The following is a 17,244-nucleotide window of genomic DNA, read 5'->3' on the forward strand; positions in this document are numbered from 1 at the left end:
CAAGAACAATTCCTATTCCAGCAACAGAGTCTCCTACTTTACCCTCCCCCATTCTCTGACATGTCAATGAGGAGACACCGAAGGCCAGCTGTGCATTAAATCAACTTGAGCTTAGCAATGTGGTAAAGCAGCACTGCAGATCAGCCTTGGGCCATCAGCCGTCTTCTGTGCAGCTCAGTTCGCAAGAGTGAATTCATTAATGAACCCAAATTCATTTGGTTGCTATTTACTGCATCCTATTTACCTGCAATGTGGCTAAATTCATGGGAATTTAAGTAATATAAGAGGATCAAATTTTCTCTCCAGTTTACCTTGATGGAGTTGCTCTGCTCTGCAAGCTGAAGCATATTTTATGTCTTTGTGATTATGCTTGTTTGTTGGCTACATATTAAAAGGTTATTGGGGTTGAGGGCCATCACTGCCTTCAAAGAACTGTTGTAGTCTGGCAAAAGCCGGGTCCCTTCTTCTGCCTAGAGTGTTTGCTGAAATCCCAGCAAAATCTCCAGGGGTGAACTCACTGGAAGATAATATGCTTACATATTTGTAAAAGAGAAATGAAATACAGTATGAGAGGTGGATTATTAAAGAGAGTGTAGCTCAACTTCGCCAAAACAAAAGCTCAACAACTTTTGTGTCCGGACTTTCACTTTTTGAAATATGACAACCCTAAGAGTGGTCATAGACATAGGAGACAACTCCTAGCAGCCGAGGTTCCGTCAGCCCCCTCCCCCCATAAAATATTGGTGGGGGCCAGGCCCCCCAAAGTTGATGGACATTGCCATTCAAATAGTGTGCATGTGTCACATCTTGGGAGTGATTATGCAGGGCAGGGCTTACCTGCCCCTCCCAATATTTTATTCAAGTTGGCACCTGGTCATAGCACCTCCACATCCCACAATCTTTCTGCAATTATAGCAAAAGACTCCGGCGCTTTACCTGTGATTCCTGACTTCAGTAGCCAGGGAAAGGGACACATTTTGACTTCTTTAAATGCTGTTCCAGGCCGCAGTCCATTTAGCGAATTCTTTAAATTTCTTCGCAAACTACTGAGTGTCAAGCATGTGCCAGCTACATAAAGGTAAAGGGACCCCGACCATTAGGGCCAGTCGTGGCCGACTCTGGGGTTGCGGAGCTCATCTCGCTTTATTGGCTGAGGGAGCCGGTGTACAGCTTCCGGGTCATGTGGCCAGCATGACTAAGCCGCTTCTGGCAAACCAGAGCAGCACACGGAAATGTCGTTTACCTTTCCGCCGGAGTGCTACCTATTTATCTACTTGCACTTTCACGTGCTTTCAAACTGCTAGGTTGGCAGGAGGGGCCAAGCAACGGGAGCTCACCCCACTGCGGCGATACGAACCACCAACCTTCTGATCGGTGCCACCCGCGTCCCTATGTGCCAGGTACATAGTCCTGTCCTTTTCTGTTCGTAGCCCAGCCCCATGTTTGTTTTTATAGTTACACTAGTCTATATGCTACAGTTGTGTAACAAAATACAGATATTATGGCATTGTAGCAGATGCCAACGATGCTTATTGTCTGAACATTTATGTTGATCGTGAGGGGTGATATAGAGTGTTGGCCTAGGAAGTGGTAGACGAGGGTTCAAGCCCCTATTCAGCCATGAAGATCATTGGGTGACTGTGGCCAGCCACCACCTCTCAGCCTAACCTACCTCACATGGTTGTGGGAATTAAATGAGGAGAGGGAGAACCATGGATGCCACCTTGTGTTCCTTGGAGAATAAGGTGAAAAATAAATGTGGGAATAAACTGTCAGAAATGCAGTTTGCTTTCCCACTGTTAAGTCCTGTTTTAAGAGAAGGAGGCATTGCAGACCCAAGCAGGTGCCTAATATTTTGTGTCTTTGACATTCTCTGAGTGTGGTAAAGAGATGTTTGGAGCTGACACTTAACAAAGATGTGGCTTATTCACACAGTACAATACTTGACGCATCTACTCCCAGGTAAGTGTTTTGATATAAAATAGCTTTTACTGACCAAGAACTTGTCATCAACAAATAAATGAATCCCATACATTCATAATCTGCTCGGGGACAATATGTCAAAGGAAGAGAGCTACCCCAGTGCATAAATTAGTCTGTGCAACTCATTCACTGCTCTAATTAACAGGAGTTGTGTACTCTGCTTCCTCTGCAGCATGTTAACAATCTGCCCCTAAGGGCAAGTGGCACCAAGAAATGCATCATTTTATTTTTAAATATGTTTCAGTACATGACAGCATAAAAAAAACTGAAAGTAAAGAATGGATGGAGGGGGTCACACCAAACTACAGCCACCCATGAGCAGATTCAATGCCAGAAGATCATCAAATCTAATAACAGAATTGTAAGTTTGAAGGGACGACAAGGGTCTTTTAGTCCAACCCCTGCAATGTAGGAATCTTTTACCCAATTTGGAACTTGAACTCACAACCCTGAGATTGAAATCTAACTTCACTTCTAGTGCAAATATATAAAAATCCATTGCAGGAAGATATTCCGGGGCTTGTTTTTGAAGTGATGCAAATATTTTCCAGGACCATACATGCCATGGTCACTAGCCTCTGAATAATCAAGTGAAGTAATCATCTCTAACTACTATCTCAACTAGTTCTGTCACTTGGCCAAACGTATCTCTCAGTCATATGAAGAAGAATGCTTAAGCTTGCAAGGGGAAGAGAACAAAGGAATGGATGTTATTTATGGAGGATTTTCAAAAGTGGGGAGACCCAGTCCTCAGACTCCCTTTGCTTATATCACTTACAATTTGGGAGTCATCAACTTTTCATCAGTTTGACTTCACTCCCAAAGGCGCACTCCTCCATTGTCTCCCGAGACAGAAGGATGCCAACCTAATCCATTTTACAGATAGTGCACTGGTAATTTCAATAAACAAGGCAAAAACATGAAGAGAAAACATGGCTCGGGCTAAAGGGCAAGTGCACCCAACTTTTGGTTCTCAGTTTGCATCCGTGGTCTTCTCAGACTGCCAGTCTGCCTCTGGTTTTTAATTGTTTTGTTTTACATACAGCATTGATATGTCTATACACTAATCTGGTAGCTGAATAGTTACTATGTACATGACAAGCCATGTGGCAAATTTAATTCCCCATAAAACCTCACCCTATGATTATACACCAATGCCATCTTTTTCTGGTGTTCTTTGACTTCTCAGCCTGCTTGAAAATATACTCACATGCTTCCTGTTTCTTTGGCTGCTTTCAGCAGACTAGAATTCCGTTTCTTCTCTTCAACCAAAGAGAGTGAAAATGTCTAGCTGAGATTAATAAAAGAGTACAATGGGGAGAATCATTTCTATCTCCCTGCAGCCTTATTGGGGGATTGGGAGAACCCAAAGTCACAGCATATTGGAAGGGGGGAAATAGGGAGAAGAAAGGCAAGAAAGGAAAGCATTATTTGAAAGAATCAAAATTATTTAAAAGGTGTCTGTTTACAGTACTCTGGAAGACATCAAAACAGTTCAGATTTATTCTGAACTTCACTGAATGACAAAACCTTACCTCAAATGCAGATTTCATCGCATAAATGAAGCAAGTGTTCTATAATTATGGAACTATGTGCCTTACCTGCTGCATGGACCAATTAAATTTGCTCAGAGATGAATGTCAGCAGCAAATCATCTCTCTTTGGGGTTATGTGCTGAAGTTCTTGAATGGTCTGGGACAGATAGGACAAGACTGGAGGGAACAGGTTATGTTTTGGAGGGAAGGCTGATGGACATGTGGATATAGTAGCATTTTCAAATATTTTAAAAGGTCAACAAGTGGTGACTTCACATTGCAACTAAAAGCAGATTTAGGGGGATGTCAGCATAATACCTTATCATTAATTGGTGGGTAATTGATCAAATTGCCTAGGGAATTGTAGCTATAACAAAGTTTTGTAAAACTAAGGAAATAATGAGATGACCAAAGACTGTGCAATACCTTTGCAATAATCGGGTTGTGTGATTCCTGTGGAACGATATCTGTACACATGCAGAACCATGGCAGCTAGCGGATTTTTTTTGTGCTAGTCAGGTATTCACTTGCGGTATGTTCCTTCCTGAATGCTCCTTGAACCATTGTTTTCTGTATCCAGGTGTAAAGTACCCAGGTTTGCAGGCTGATTTTAGGGCCTCTCAATATCTCTCAGTCTGACCTACTTCACACAATTGAGGAAACATTGAGGAAGAAAGGCAGTATAAAATGTCATTCTTTTTTGAAAATTGTTTGGATTTTGGAAGGGAGCGAGACTAAAAGCCATCACAGTAAAGCGGGCTCTTAATACAAGCATAGTAAACAACAACAACCCTGTTATACATGGTGGGGAGGCTGTTGCTTTTTATGATGACAGTATATCAGTTCCATCACCCACCTCCTGGATGACAGCACATTTGATAAAAGCCTGAGCCGTTTATTTCCTGTTATACGCCTGTCTATATGGGCCTTGTTCTTTAAATGTTTTTTCTGTTTCAGAAATAAAATAAAGGGAGGCCACAATGTAACCCTGAAGAAACCACAGAAACCCCAATTCTGTCTCAAAGAGATAGATCTCCTGCCACCATTGTAGTTCCGACAATAAAATGAAAAAACAGGCAAACGTTTCAAATTAGCAATCACCTTACAAAAATGTGTAAACTAAACAGAAATATTGGTTTTATTATTATAATGCTAAGGCCTTTACAATTCTGGTAACTTTTTAACTTAACAGATCAGGATGAATGCTCAATCAACAGGTTGTCTGGAACCATGCTCTGAGGAACAGCTTGCAGTCATGTGTACACAAGTGTACCAACGAGCCTGGCAAAATATCTGCTTGAGGGGTTTTTTTGCAGGGGAGGCATAATAGGACAAAATAACTTTAAATACATGTTTCCTGTCTTGTGCGCAAAATTAAATGTCAATGGTTGAAGCCCAAATTTCTATCCTTTTCACTTTGCTTCCTGATGATTCTGTGTCCTGCTCACAGTACGTCATATGGCTGAATTTCTCATTGGCCTTAATTTTCAAAAGAATCTCTTAAATGTTGGCTACCAGCTGAAATGACTTGCACGAACGACTGACTACTTGCACAGAATGCCTTCAGCAAGTACGAAATATGGTGACCACAGAGTCCACCATAAGCAGAAGCACTTTATATGATCAAGTTTAGTCAGCATCCCATCCCATAGTCTCCACATGTCAGGAAAAACTGGGTGCAAAGGAGTTTGGGTGCAATATACCAGCATATTGATCCAGAGGCTCCTTCGGCATAATTCTGATGCAGTCTCAGAGCTTTCATGTTTTCCATTCATGAAAAACTGGCAACATCCTCAAATGCTTGTTGCTATTACACCATGTTCAGATTTGCTCTAAGCTGCATGGCATGAGCTTTGTGGGTGCATGAAGAAGACCCAAAGGCTGTAGTTCTGGAAAACCACTTCAAAGGCTGAGAGCCAAAGTAGGCATGTTGCTGAATGCACAGCAAGTGCTGAAAATGGCAGCCAACCATTTGGCTTCTACATGTGTATCATCTAGCATATGTTCCCTGTGACCTCATGTCATGACATTCTGTGTTTCCACACACCACATCATTGGCTGGTGCTTACACTACAATATTAGAACATTGAGCAAGGAACTAGATGCATGACAGCTGTCTCCAGCAGCCATGGCCAGTCTTGACACCCTTTTGCGCCTGAGGCAAGATGTGCCACCAACGCTTTCCCCACAGATCTGGGGCCATGCCCCAGTGGAGTGACAGGAGCATGCTGCACAAGGCAGGTTGCCTCAGGTCGCCTCCTTGGAGCACTGGTCATGCTAGAGCAGCAAGCACACCTTTCTAATCACTTTCCACCCCTCCGAACCCACCACCTGAGGCAGTTGCCTCACTCTACTGCCAGCAGCTACAGCATGTTTACATTAATATCTAATTTTGACCCTATTTCTTATAAAAGGACCTAAGCAACAGGTTATGCTGCTAAGAATAGCAGAATAATAACAACACACCTTCTCTTTCCCTCTCTCATTATTCTTTAATTGCTTTTCAAATCTATGTGGAACTGTCAGTGAAGTGAAGTTCTGTTTAATATCTTTGCTTTCAGATTCGGCATGTCCTTGATTACCAAGCTCCTTAACAGCGAGCTCCAACACTTTGCCCTCAAAGTTTGATCATTTATTTTTGACATCTTGAAGGGAAAAGCTGTGAGCTACAAGATGGAGGTAATTAGGGTAATTCTAAGTTTAAAATTACTATATCTACAATAACATACATTTTCTCACCATTTATTATAACAGCTTGTTTAACATATATGGCCTTCATGACTTTGAATGCAAAGTCACACACAAAAGATAGACATATACATTTTAATGATGGCTACATTGGTTGGGGGAAACACACCCACAGATTGTATAAAAGCGCCTGCAAATAATTTCAACTCCAATTATAATATGTTCATATTGAGTTAATGAGCTTTGATTAGATACAAATCTCCTCTCCTCTCTACAAAGCCTTTCACAAGGACAATCCAGCTCACTTTCATGATGCTGTTCATGATGTATATCAGGGGTTGGTAATTTTTTTAAACTGTGGGCCAGTCCACTATTCCTCAGACCTTGTGGCGGGCTGGGGAAGCAGCACGGGGGGCAGGGGGGAGCTGGGAGAATAGGCGAGGGGGGCAAGTAGTGTTCCTCCCCACCCCCCAGCCCTAGTCCCAGCCACTGCACTTACCTTCCCAGGGGCTGCAGCCACCGCTGCTGCTGCTTCTCATGGGTAGGCATAGCAAGCTCGTCTGCTCTGCTCTCTGGCCCACAGGAGCACTAGGGTGGCAGTGGAGGAGGGAAGTTGAGTGGTGCAAAAGGGCTGGCTCTGGAGAGGGGCTGCTTAAAATGGCGCTCAGCCAGCTCAGCCCTGCCCCCCTTCCTCCTCTAGGCAGGGCGGGGAGAAGCCAGGAGGAGGGAGGGAGGAGGCACTGCCACGGTGTGTGAGAGGGGGAAGGGGAGGAACTGAATAGCACAGGAAAAAAAATGGCACAGCCCAAACGAACAGAATCCCCATGCCGATCCACGTACAGTCTGCAGGCTGGACCCTGAAGGCAATTGTGCCTGATCTGGCCCACGGATCTTAGTTTGCTGACCTCTGATGTATATTGACAAAAAATTTGGTATCCTTTTTTCCCTCACGAGTGATGAATGATTAAAACAGAATGTACACACCATTTAAAGTGGTAGAGAACCATGTATTGTGAAGTCTTACTTAATGAGGAGGAAGGGGGATTGTAAAAACTGGTGTGCAATCCGGTGTTGTTGTTGTTTTAAAAAAGTCACTAAAATGCTCAACCACATAGAATAAAATATAGTTGTTTAATGTTTTCTCTAGAGCCTTCAGTATGTCCACCTAAATATCTTACCTGTAACATATCACATTATATACTATTTAGATTTCATAAGAAATGCTAATTTGGCACTTTCTATCTATACTATAATTTATAATTTAGGCTGCATTCCTAATCCTGACTCTATGTTGATTGCTGGTGGAAAGAAGTGCTGCTGTGGTGGCGGCCGGGGGGCTCCATTGTGGTGAAGGGCCAAGTTCCACCTGAGAAGGTGGGAAGCTATTGCTGGTGGGACTACCACAGAACCCAGAGCTCCCTGAGAACCAGCCCTAGAGTGGACACAACAAAAATGGATGAAACCCCTCCCACACCCCTTCTGCTTTGACCAGCAGGAGTGACCAGGGCTTCAGATATGGTGGTAGCTCCACTGCTCTGATAGCTCCTGTCCCCCATTTGGATCTGTCTGTCTTCCTAAGTCCCAGACAATGAGCTGGTGAGAGGGACATTGGGCAAGCCTGAGTGAAATCAAAAGCATGCATTGAAACCAGGCATGACTGAGACAAACAGGCTTCGATTTGTGAGCTAAGTTTGTTCTACTGCTACTTTGGGGTTTTTAATGGACCTTAATTTCATTTTTTGATTTCACCAGATTGATTTCACCTACTCTTTTCACATTTTTGTATTGTTCTCATATCGTTTCTATTCTTCTGTTGTTATGTTGACTGTATATGTTTATATTACTGTACATGTGCTGATATAAATCTAATAAACTAATAAGCCTACATACATATGTACATCTCCGGATATTTATTCTCTCACTCAAGGCCTTTGATATTTTTTTCATATACATGTACAATACTGTTGTATTCTGTTGGATATTGAACAGAAACAGAATTTTAAATACGGAACAAAAATACGCATTTGCATGCCCAGAATAGAAATGGGTAGTGGAGGGCTAAGGAGAAGTGATTGAGAAGAGAAACCAAAAAAAGCCCACAGTATGAATTGCATCACACTGCACCTATTGTTGTGGACTGTATATGGCTGAATGCGAATTAATTCATAATGGCAGTAGAGAAGATAATGTCGTTGAGGATGTACACAGCGTGTTTTCATGCCTCAGAGTAGTTAGAGCCAAACCTCAAGACACAGAAGAAGGTGGCTGGAGCTTTCAGGTCAGGGTGGGGCTTCTGGGCACCTTTGTTTTTACACATTGAGCTTCGTTTCACTGTTCATAAATGGAACACTAGATTGAATGTTTTGACATTCTGCTGGCTTCCAACCTGGTCAGTGAATTCTAGATTAATTTCTCTTAACATGACACAGTAAATCATTGCATGTAATGCACATCTAACGAAAAAACAAAGAGCTAGAAAGATCACTTTCATATTTCTCTCCCTCAAGACCATCAGTTAGATGAGAGTGACAGGATCTGGCTGCTCCTTAGGGACCTGCTAGAGAATTAATGACTTCTTGGGGTTACCTCAGAGTATCAACTTCACTCAGCTGGTCGTTAATCATAAGCAACTGCCTCAAGTGCCGTTTATTCTGACTTTAAATATTTGAAAGTAGTCTTATTCTAGAGAGCATCTCTTTCTCTCCCATTTCCAAGATGAAATTTGAGTACTTTCATCAATATCAAGAGTAATATCTAGATGTCTTGGTAGAAGCATTTGAGCATTCTTAGAGAGAATTGGTGGAGCCGGAACTTACCACCCCATCTGGTCCACATGTCAACACAACATGTGGCCATTTGGTGTTTGAATCCAATAGGACAATGGTTCCGTAGCTTGAGACACATTGGCAGGAATCCATGCCTACCAGCACTGAAGTTCCTGACATATGCAGGGTCATCTGGAGCAAACATGCATACAGGTCTTTGAACTGTCTTATTCAGTCCTCAGTCAGATCAGGGTGCATGTGATCAAGCGGAGTTGTTAGCTGCCTGTTCATTAATAGTTCAGTAGAGCTTCTTCCAGTTGTGAAACAAGGTGGTAATGCGAAGCCTTTCCCACTGGATGGGATGTGCATGTGTTTTAAGCTGTGCATACCTGAGCTTAAAAAATAAATAAAGGGAGAATCAAGTCTAAGTTAGAACTTGCATCAAAAGAATGGCACTTCAGCAGGCTTAGATAATAGTGTCATTCACCTAGATTTCAGGTCAACCAAATGTTTGCAGTCTGCTCATCTGTTTGAATCACATTTGATTTAAGTGAGGTAAACACCATTGGCAACACAGGAAAGTGACGCTGCTAGCTCTGACTTGGTTGGATTGCAGAGCTGTAAGAGCAGGTTAAATATGTCCAAGTAGTGTGTGTGTGTGTGTGGAGGGGGAGAACCTACCTGCAATGTGAAATTACAACAAAGGGAATAATAGAGTGTGACAATGTAACAAGAACATCAATTCTCAATGGAATGGAGAAATGAATTCAATCAAAATGTCAAACAATTCGAGGGCAGCAAGCAGTTTCTCTCTGTGTGAAAAACATCTGATGGGCCATTGTGGAACATAAATTGAATTAAATTCCATTTATTGTGTGTATATATTATTAGGCATCAGAAAAAATATTGTTATTTTTACACCATGGAGAAGGACACTGGGATTGAAAATGATTGGTGCAGGAGAATGTGTGCCTTATTTAGACATGAAATAATGTAAACAGACATGCATGGCAGCAAACTGCAGAGCATAGGAGAAACTGGCACCATTGATGTCAGTTGCAACACTTACCCAATGGGGCCTGATTGTTAATTTAACAACCTGATCCCCACTCCAAATATGATGCAGTGGTTAGATTTAATTCAATTCAAACTGGGAGAAAATTGAATTCAACACAAATATTGGGGCTGACTGAGAATCTGGTTGTTCATTTGCTAATGTTTAAATAGGTGCCAAGTTACCTAAAATACCAAAATGAGTTGTGGTTGTGGTTTTGCAGATATGTATATTATGTATTAATTTATTGTTTCGTTTAGTTTATAGCAAGAAAGAGAACATTTTACACACAACAAAAAGGAAACAATAAAAAGGTACACGACAATCATATGTAACATAAGATCCAGCAGGAGAAGACAAAACAATTACAATATTTTTCTTGCAAATAGGCATTGCCTGGAACTAAGGATTCAGGTTGTTAAATTAACAATCAGGCCCCATTGGTTAAGTGTTGCAACTGACATCAATGGTGCCAGTTTCCCCTATGCTCTGCAGTTTGCTGCCATGCATGTCTGTTTACATTATTTCATGTCTAAATAAGGCACACATTCTCCTGCACCAATTGTTTTCAATCCCAGTTGAAAACTGCATCTTAAAAAGCAGAGACATCACCTTGCCAACAAAGGTCCGTATAGTTAAAGCCATGGTTTTCCCAGTAGTGATGTATGGAAGTGAGAGCTGGACCATAAAGAAGGCTGATCACCGAAGAATTGATGCTTTTGAATTATGTTGCTGGAGGAGACTCTTGAGAGTCCCATGGACTGCAAGAAGATCAAACGCATCCATTCTTAAGGGAATTAGCCCTGAGTGCTCACTGGAAGGACAGATTGTGAAGCTGAGGCTCCAATACTTTGGTCACCTCATGAGAAGAGAAGACTCCCTGGAAAAGACCCTGATGTTGGGAAAGATTGAGGGCACAAGGAGAAGGGGACAACAGAGGACGAGATGGTTGGACAGTGTTCTTGAAGCTACCAGCATGAGTCTGACCAAACTGCGGGAGGCAGTGGAAGACAGGAGTGCCTGGCATGCTCTGGTCCATGGGGTCATGAAGAGTCGGACATGACTAAACGACTAAACAACAAAGGAATTCACATACAGACTTGCCAAATAAAAAAGAGAGATGAAGAGTTAACAGCCTTGGTTCCATTGCTTCCTAAACACTAGGAGTCCCACCGATATATAAAGACCATATGTCTCCCTAAACATACTTTCACAAAATCTGCAGGATGGAATAAACAGGAAGGACTATATGGCAATGGGCAAACTGCCATGCCAACCTGCAAAACAACAACAACAACAACAAAGCAACCGCCACCCCACCCTGGTCTCTTGTAGTATGTTCTTTAGATTCTTCCAAGTTGTAGGGAATCCTTTCTAGAGCAGCAGTTTGCTAGACTTTTGAATACCAGCAATCCTTAAGTTGTCTAAATCGAATGTCCTCTAGAATTTTGTCACAGTTGCTCTTGCCGTCCTTGATAGGTGTGTGAAATGAGTTCTTTATTTTTTAGATCTCAATCTACGTATAGATTAATTTTATTTATTTGAAACCATTTATATACCACTTGCCATTCAAAAGATTGGTATTAGGTGGTTTATAACCGACTCAAGTGCAAGTTCATTTAAATTAACACACTAAAGAACTATCAACAAATACAGCAACATCTACAACAGAGTATGATGCAGCTGGGGGAGCTTTCAGTGGCTCAGGGGAACTTCATGGTCTGCAGAAGTACAGCATGCCCAGTAGGCATAAACGTTGGCTGATTGCTTTGGGCTAGAGGGGAGATGAACGGAATATCCTGGAAAATGGCATAGCTAGAGCCCTTAATAGCAAGAACACTCCACAGCATTTTGTTGCTGATCCTCTGGTACAATTGGTTAGTGCTCCTAACTGTAAACAAGACAGTTAGTGGTTTAAACCCACCCAGGAATGGCTATAGGCAGGATTCCTGCACATGGGCATAGCCAGTGGGATGCAGAGGGAGCAGCTGTCCCCATAAATCAAGTAAATAAATAAAAATGCTTCACTAACTGACCGAATGCATCATAGATAACTCGGTTCTGACACCGCCCCCATAATGCCTGTCCCCGCTAAAATAAATCCTTGCTATGCCCATGTTCCTGCATTGCAGAGGATTGGACTGTGGGTGCCTTGGGGTCTGTTCCAACTCTTGTTGTTGTTTAGTCGTTTGGTCGTGTCTGACTCTTTGTGACCCCATGGACCAGAGCACGCCAGGCACTCCTATCTTCCACTGCCTCCTGCAGTTTGGTCAGACTCATGTTTGTGGCTTCGAGAACACTGTCCAACCATCTCGTCCTCTGTCGTCCCCTTCTCCTTGTGCCCTCCATCTTTCCCATCAGGGTCTTTTCCAGGGAGTCTTCTCTTCTCATGAGGTAGCCAAAGTATTGGAGCCTCAGCTTCATGATCTGTCCTTCCAGTGACCACTCAGGGCTGATTTCCTTAAGAATGGATGTGTTTGATCTTCTTGCAGTCCATGGGACTCTCAAGAGTTTCCTCCAGCACCATAATTCAAAAGCATGAATTCTTCGGCGATCAGCCTTCTTTATGGTCCAGCTCTCACTTCCATACATTACTACTGGGAAAACCATGGCTTTAACTATACAGACCTTTGTTGGCAAGGTGATGTCTCTGCTTTTTAAGATGCTGTCTAGGTTTGCCGTCGCCTTTCTCCCAAGGAGCAGGCGTCTTTTAATTTCATGACTGCTGTCACCATCTGCATTAATCATGGAGCCCAAAATCTCTCACTGCCTCCATTTCTTCCCCTTCTATTTGCCAGGAGGTGATGGGCCCAGTGGCCATGATCTTTGTTTTTTTGATGTTGAGCTTCAGACCATATTTTGCGCTCTCCTCTTACACGCTCATTAAAAGGTTCTTTAATTCCTCTTCACTTTCTGCCATCAAGGTTGCATCATCTGCATATCTGAGGTTGTTGATATTTCTTCCGGTGATCTTAATTCTGGCTTGGGATTCATCCAGCCCAGCCTTTCGCATGATGAATTCTGCATATAAGTTAAATAAACAGGGAGACAATATACAGCCTTGCCGTACTCCTTTCCCAATTTTGAACCAATCAGTTGTTCCATATCCAGTTCTAACTGTAGCTTCTTGTCCCACATAGAGATTTCTCAGGAGACAGATGAGGTGATCAGGCACTCCCATTTCTTAAGAACTTGCCATAGTTTGCCGTGGTCGACACAGTCAAAGGCTTTTGCATAGTCAATGAAGCAGAAGTAGATGTTTTTCTGGAACTCTCTAGCTTTCTCCATAATCCAGCGCATGTTTGCAATTCATTCCTACGATGCAAAGCTAAGCATCATAACAAGTTTTAAGTCCTTGTTATCTGTCATAAGAGCCCTTGACAGGATGTGGATTCAAAGTGATTGGGTTGTGTCCAACTAAGTTCCACTCTGAGTTATTTCAGTGAAATGAATGGAGCTCAGTCATATCCATTATTTTCAATGGGTCACCTCTGAGTGGGGGGGACTTACATTGGTTACCACCCTTTGGCTTTGATGCACACTAGGTTCAAATGTGACTTGGTTGTTTGGTTTGGTTTTAGCTGAGGGAAAGCAGCAGTGGGGGAGATGACAGAATATTGGAACTCTGCAAGAAACATTTGACTCTGAGTGAGTTTGCTGAACTGTGTTCCAACATTCTATGAGAAACATGCCTTCAAAGCAAACAAAGTTAACAGAAGTCACATAACTTTTCTATTTAAAAAGATATTCAGGAAATACATAAGCTAAATGTTTATTTCCTCACATTGCTTTTATGGCATTGTTTTACAACATTATAACTGCAGTTGTCAAAAAAACTATGGATGCTCAATTCATTTTGATGTTGGTATTCACGGCTGCTTTAATGTACAGTATGTGTTTGCAGCGAATGTGTATAAATTTAAAAGGAGGCAATAATTTAGTGCATAGGAAGTTAAGATTTTATAGAGATGATAGTTGTGCAATTTCTTTTGAAATTACATCTTTGTCTAATTGTTTATATATATATTTTAAAAGCTCAGCATATTTGCACAACATTAAGAAAGATGTGGCTGTTGGACACACATGTTACAAATCTCTGAAAGATATACGGTATGTTCTCCAGCTACATCCTCAATGGTACTATCATCTCACGAGGCATGGGATTCGTCTTAAGCTCTGCCTCTTTCCTTCTGCTCCTTGGAAGCTCTGTTGGTGGAGGAAACCCATGGGGAATACACAGATTATTGAAAGCTGGGTGCATGTGAACTGTCCCAGAGAAAGATGTGAACATTTTCTCGGAACAATTTACTCAATTTACTTGCAGTCACTGCAGGGAGCCAGCTGTGCTTACTTAATTTGCAGGCTACACTAGGCTACCAGCCAAAGAAACATCTTGTGTCATTAAAAGCTGTACAGGAGGAGGAAATTCAGCAGGTGAAGCTTTTTCCATCACTGCATCTGCTGTGTTGAGAGCAGCTTTACCTGCCCTTTTTCTGCTTGTCACTCAGCTCTTAAAATGTTAGGGGCCCTAAAAGAATTAACAGGATACTAAACAGTTGACAAAATGCCATGCAAAAATATGACAAGGTGTGAGCTTATAGTCCTTCATACATGATGTAGTGCAGGTGGCTATGGTTTAGCCAAAACAACCTGGTGGGCCAAATGTAACCAGGGACCAGAGGTTCCCCACCGCAGTTGTAAACATTCAGATCTAAAGCGAGTGGAAGCAAGTCCTGCTGAGTTCAAAAAAAGTCCTGTGGCCTTAGGCTGCCTCCTATCCTATCATTGGCTGCAACTTAATGAATTGTTTCCAACTTAACCTGCGTAGGATTGTTCTGTAAGGCCACAGTTTTAGGCATACTGACTTTGCAGTCTCCTGCCAACCTAGCAGTTCGAAAGCACGTCAAAGTGCAAGTAGATAAATAGGTACCGCTCCAGTGGGAAGGTAAACGGCGTTTCCGTGTGCTGCTCTGGTTCGCCAGAAGCGGCTTAGTCATGCTGGCCACATGACCCGGAAGCTGTACACCGGCTCCCTCGGCCAATAATGCGAGATGAGCACCACAACCCCAGAGTCGGCCACGACTGGACCTAATGGTCAGGGGTCCCTTTACCTTTACTTACTCTGCAGTAGGCTCCATTAAATTCAATTGTTATTTCTGAGAGAGCTAGGATAGGCTTGGATTGCCTAGTGCCATATCTACAAATTTTACCATAGAGGGCAAAAGCCTTCACTGCCACCCCCCTCTCCTAGCCATAATTTCCCCCATACTTCATAATTTCCCTTCAAGATATGTCTTCTCTCTTCCCACCCTGAGTTCAGCATGAATAGCCCCACACCTTGCCCAGGGGGGTAGGTACCGACTGTGATGACTTAAGGCTCGTCTATACTGTTGCTTGTCCCATACCTAGAAAGTATGGACCAAATGAATTTCTGTTTGCTTTGTCATTTTCCCCAGGAAAACTCACTCGAACGCTGAATCTGAGCAAATGTTTGCCCCGATTGATGTTTGCTCTGATTCAGTGGTAAATACCAAGTTTTCCCAGGGGAAAGCAGGACAAGTGAAAGTCTGGATGAGCCCTAGGTGATGTAGTGAGGACACACTGCATCGCCCCTTTAATATATTTCTCAAAGTGATAACTGTATACAAATGTCTGCGATGTGAAATAGTTACATGCCCTGATCAGATGGATTCCAATCTCATTTCAAAATATACAGCCCTTTACTGAAAGCACACTCTCTTTCATGGCTTTGTTCTTTTGCTTAACTAATCCTGCTACCCCAAATAAAGGAGGATAATTGGAACTGCTAATTTTGTCTTTGAGGTCCCGACTATTGTTTTCCAGTTGCAAGCTTCCAACCAGACAGAGCTGAATGGCAGTGCTGATGTTATTAACAGCAGTTTGAGCTAGAGGCTACAAGCAATCTTCAGACTTTAAATGGGAATAAAGTTCCCCAAGGACAGCAATGCATTACAAGAACTTTTCCTTTGTGACTTTTAATCTCTAACAAACCCTGGTCTAGACAAGACCAGATTGAATCCCTGTATTATCACTCCAGCAAGACTGCATTTGTCATCACCTTGGATGTAATACTAGCTCAAAGATTCCAGTCCTCTTGATTTCAAATAATGAATTGAGGTTGCTAAAGCTCTGCTGAGAGCTGTTTGGACTCCATTCAGTGCCTTGTCAACTTCTGGAAAAGCTTCATCTTCCCAGAGTGGGGTGGGGAGAGACGCAACACGCACTATTTCCTGAGCTCTGGTACATTTTGTTGGTAAATGAAAGAATGTCAGTATTTCATTTTCAATCCAGGTTTCTACATAGGAAAGTTCCATAAAGGGAGGGCTTAAATTTAAACAACATTTTTTTTATATAGTCATGTGACTTTGACAGATCAAGTAACGGCATTTGTTTCAAAAACAGTTCTTTGGTGTCTCTTTTTAGAATCCAACACATTGTAAGGGCTTTTGAAATGATCAATCTGTTTTTTTTCCCCTGTTTATTGGAAGATGCTGTCTGGTAAGTTAACTATCAGCCTCTTGCACTGAAATCTAATTCAAGTTCCTGTGTAGAAACAGTGCACAGTTTATGTAATATTGGGTTCGTCTTAAGGGGATGCTTTTGCTGCAACAGACTGCCATAAGAACATAAGAAAAGGCTGCTGGATCAGGCCAGTGGTCCAGCATCCTGTTTTCACAATGGCCAACGAGATGCCTGAGGGAAACCTGAGAGCAGGATGAGAGCACAAGAACACTCTCCCCTCCTGCGGTTTCCAGCAACTATTACTGCCTCCCAATGTGAAGGCTGAGCTGGACGCTCCATGAATTTGTCTAGTCCCCTTTTAAGGTCATTCAACATAGCTGCTTTTCTGGAATTAGGTCTTGAAATAAGTAAGATGGAAAAACGAGGGAGGGAAAGAGAGAGAATTCTAAGGCCAAACAACACATTTCATGGGAGATCCTGACATTCTTATTTTGACTCCAGCTTTGACCAGGCCAGCAAAACTGGTGGATAAATTTAGTGCCATTTTTATAATATAAATTGCCTCCTGCAATGGAAAAAAAACCCCACAGCAGTTTGGGTGGGAGATTGGGGAAATAGCGTTGGGAGTGACGGGTGAGGAGCAGGAGCAATTTAGATGGGGAAAATGGCTTGACCCTCCTGTTGCCCAACACTCAGATTAAAATCACTCATCCCCACCCCCCGGTTAATTTGAACT

Source organism: Podarcis gaigeae (assembly GCF_964106915.1).
Source record: "Podarcis gaigeae genome assembly, chromosome: 7".
Taxonomy (NCBI): Eukaryota; Metazoa; Chordata; class Lepidosauria; order Squamata; family Lacertidae; genus Podarcis; species Podarcis gaigeae.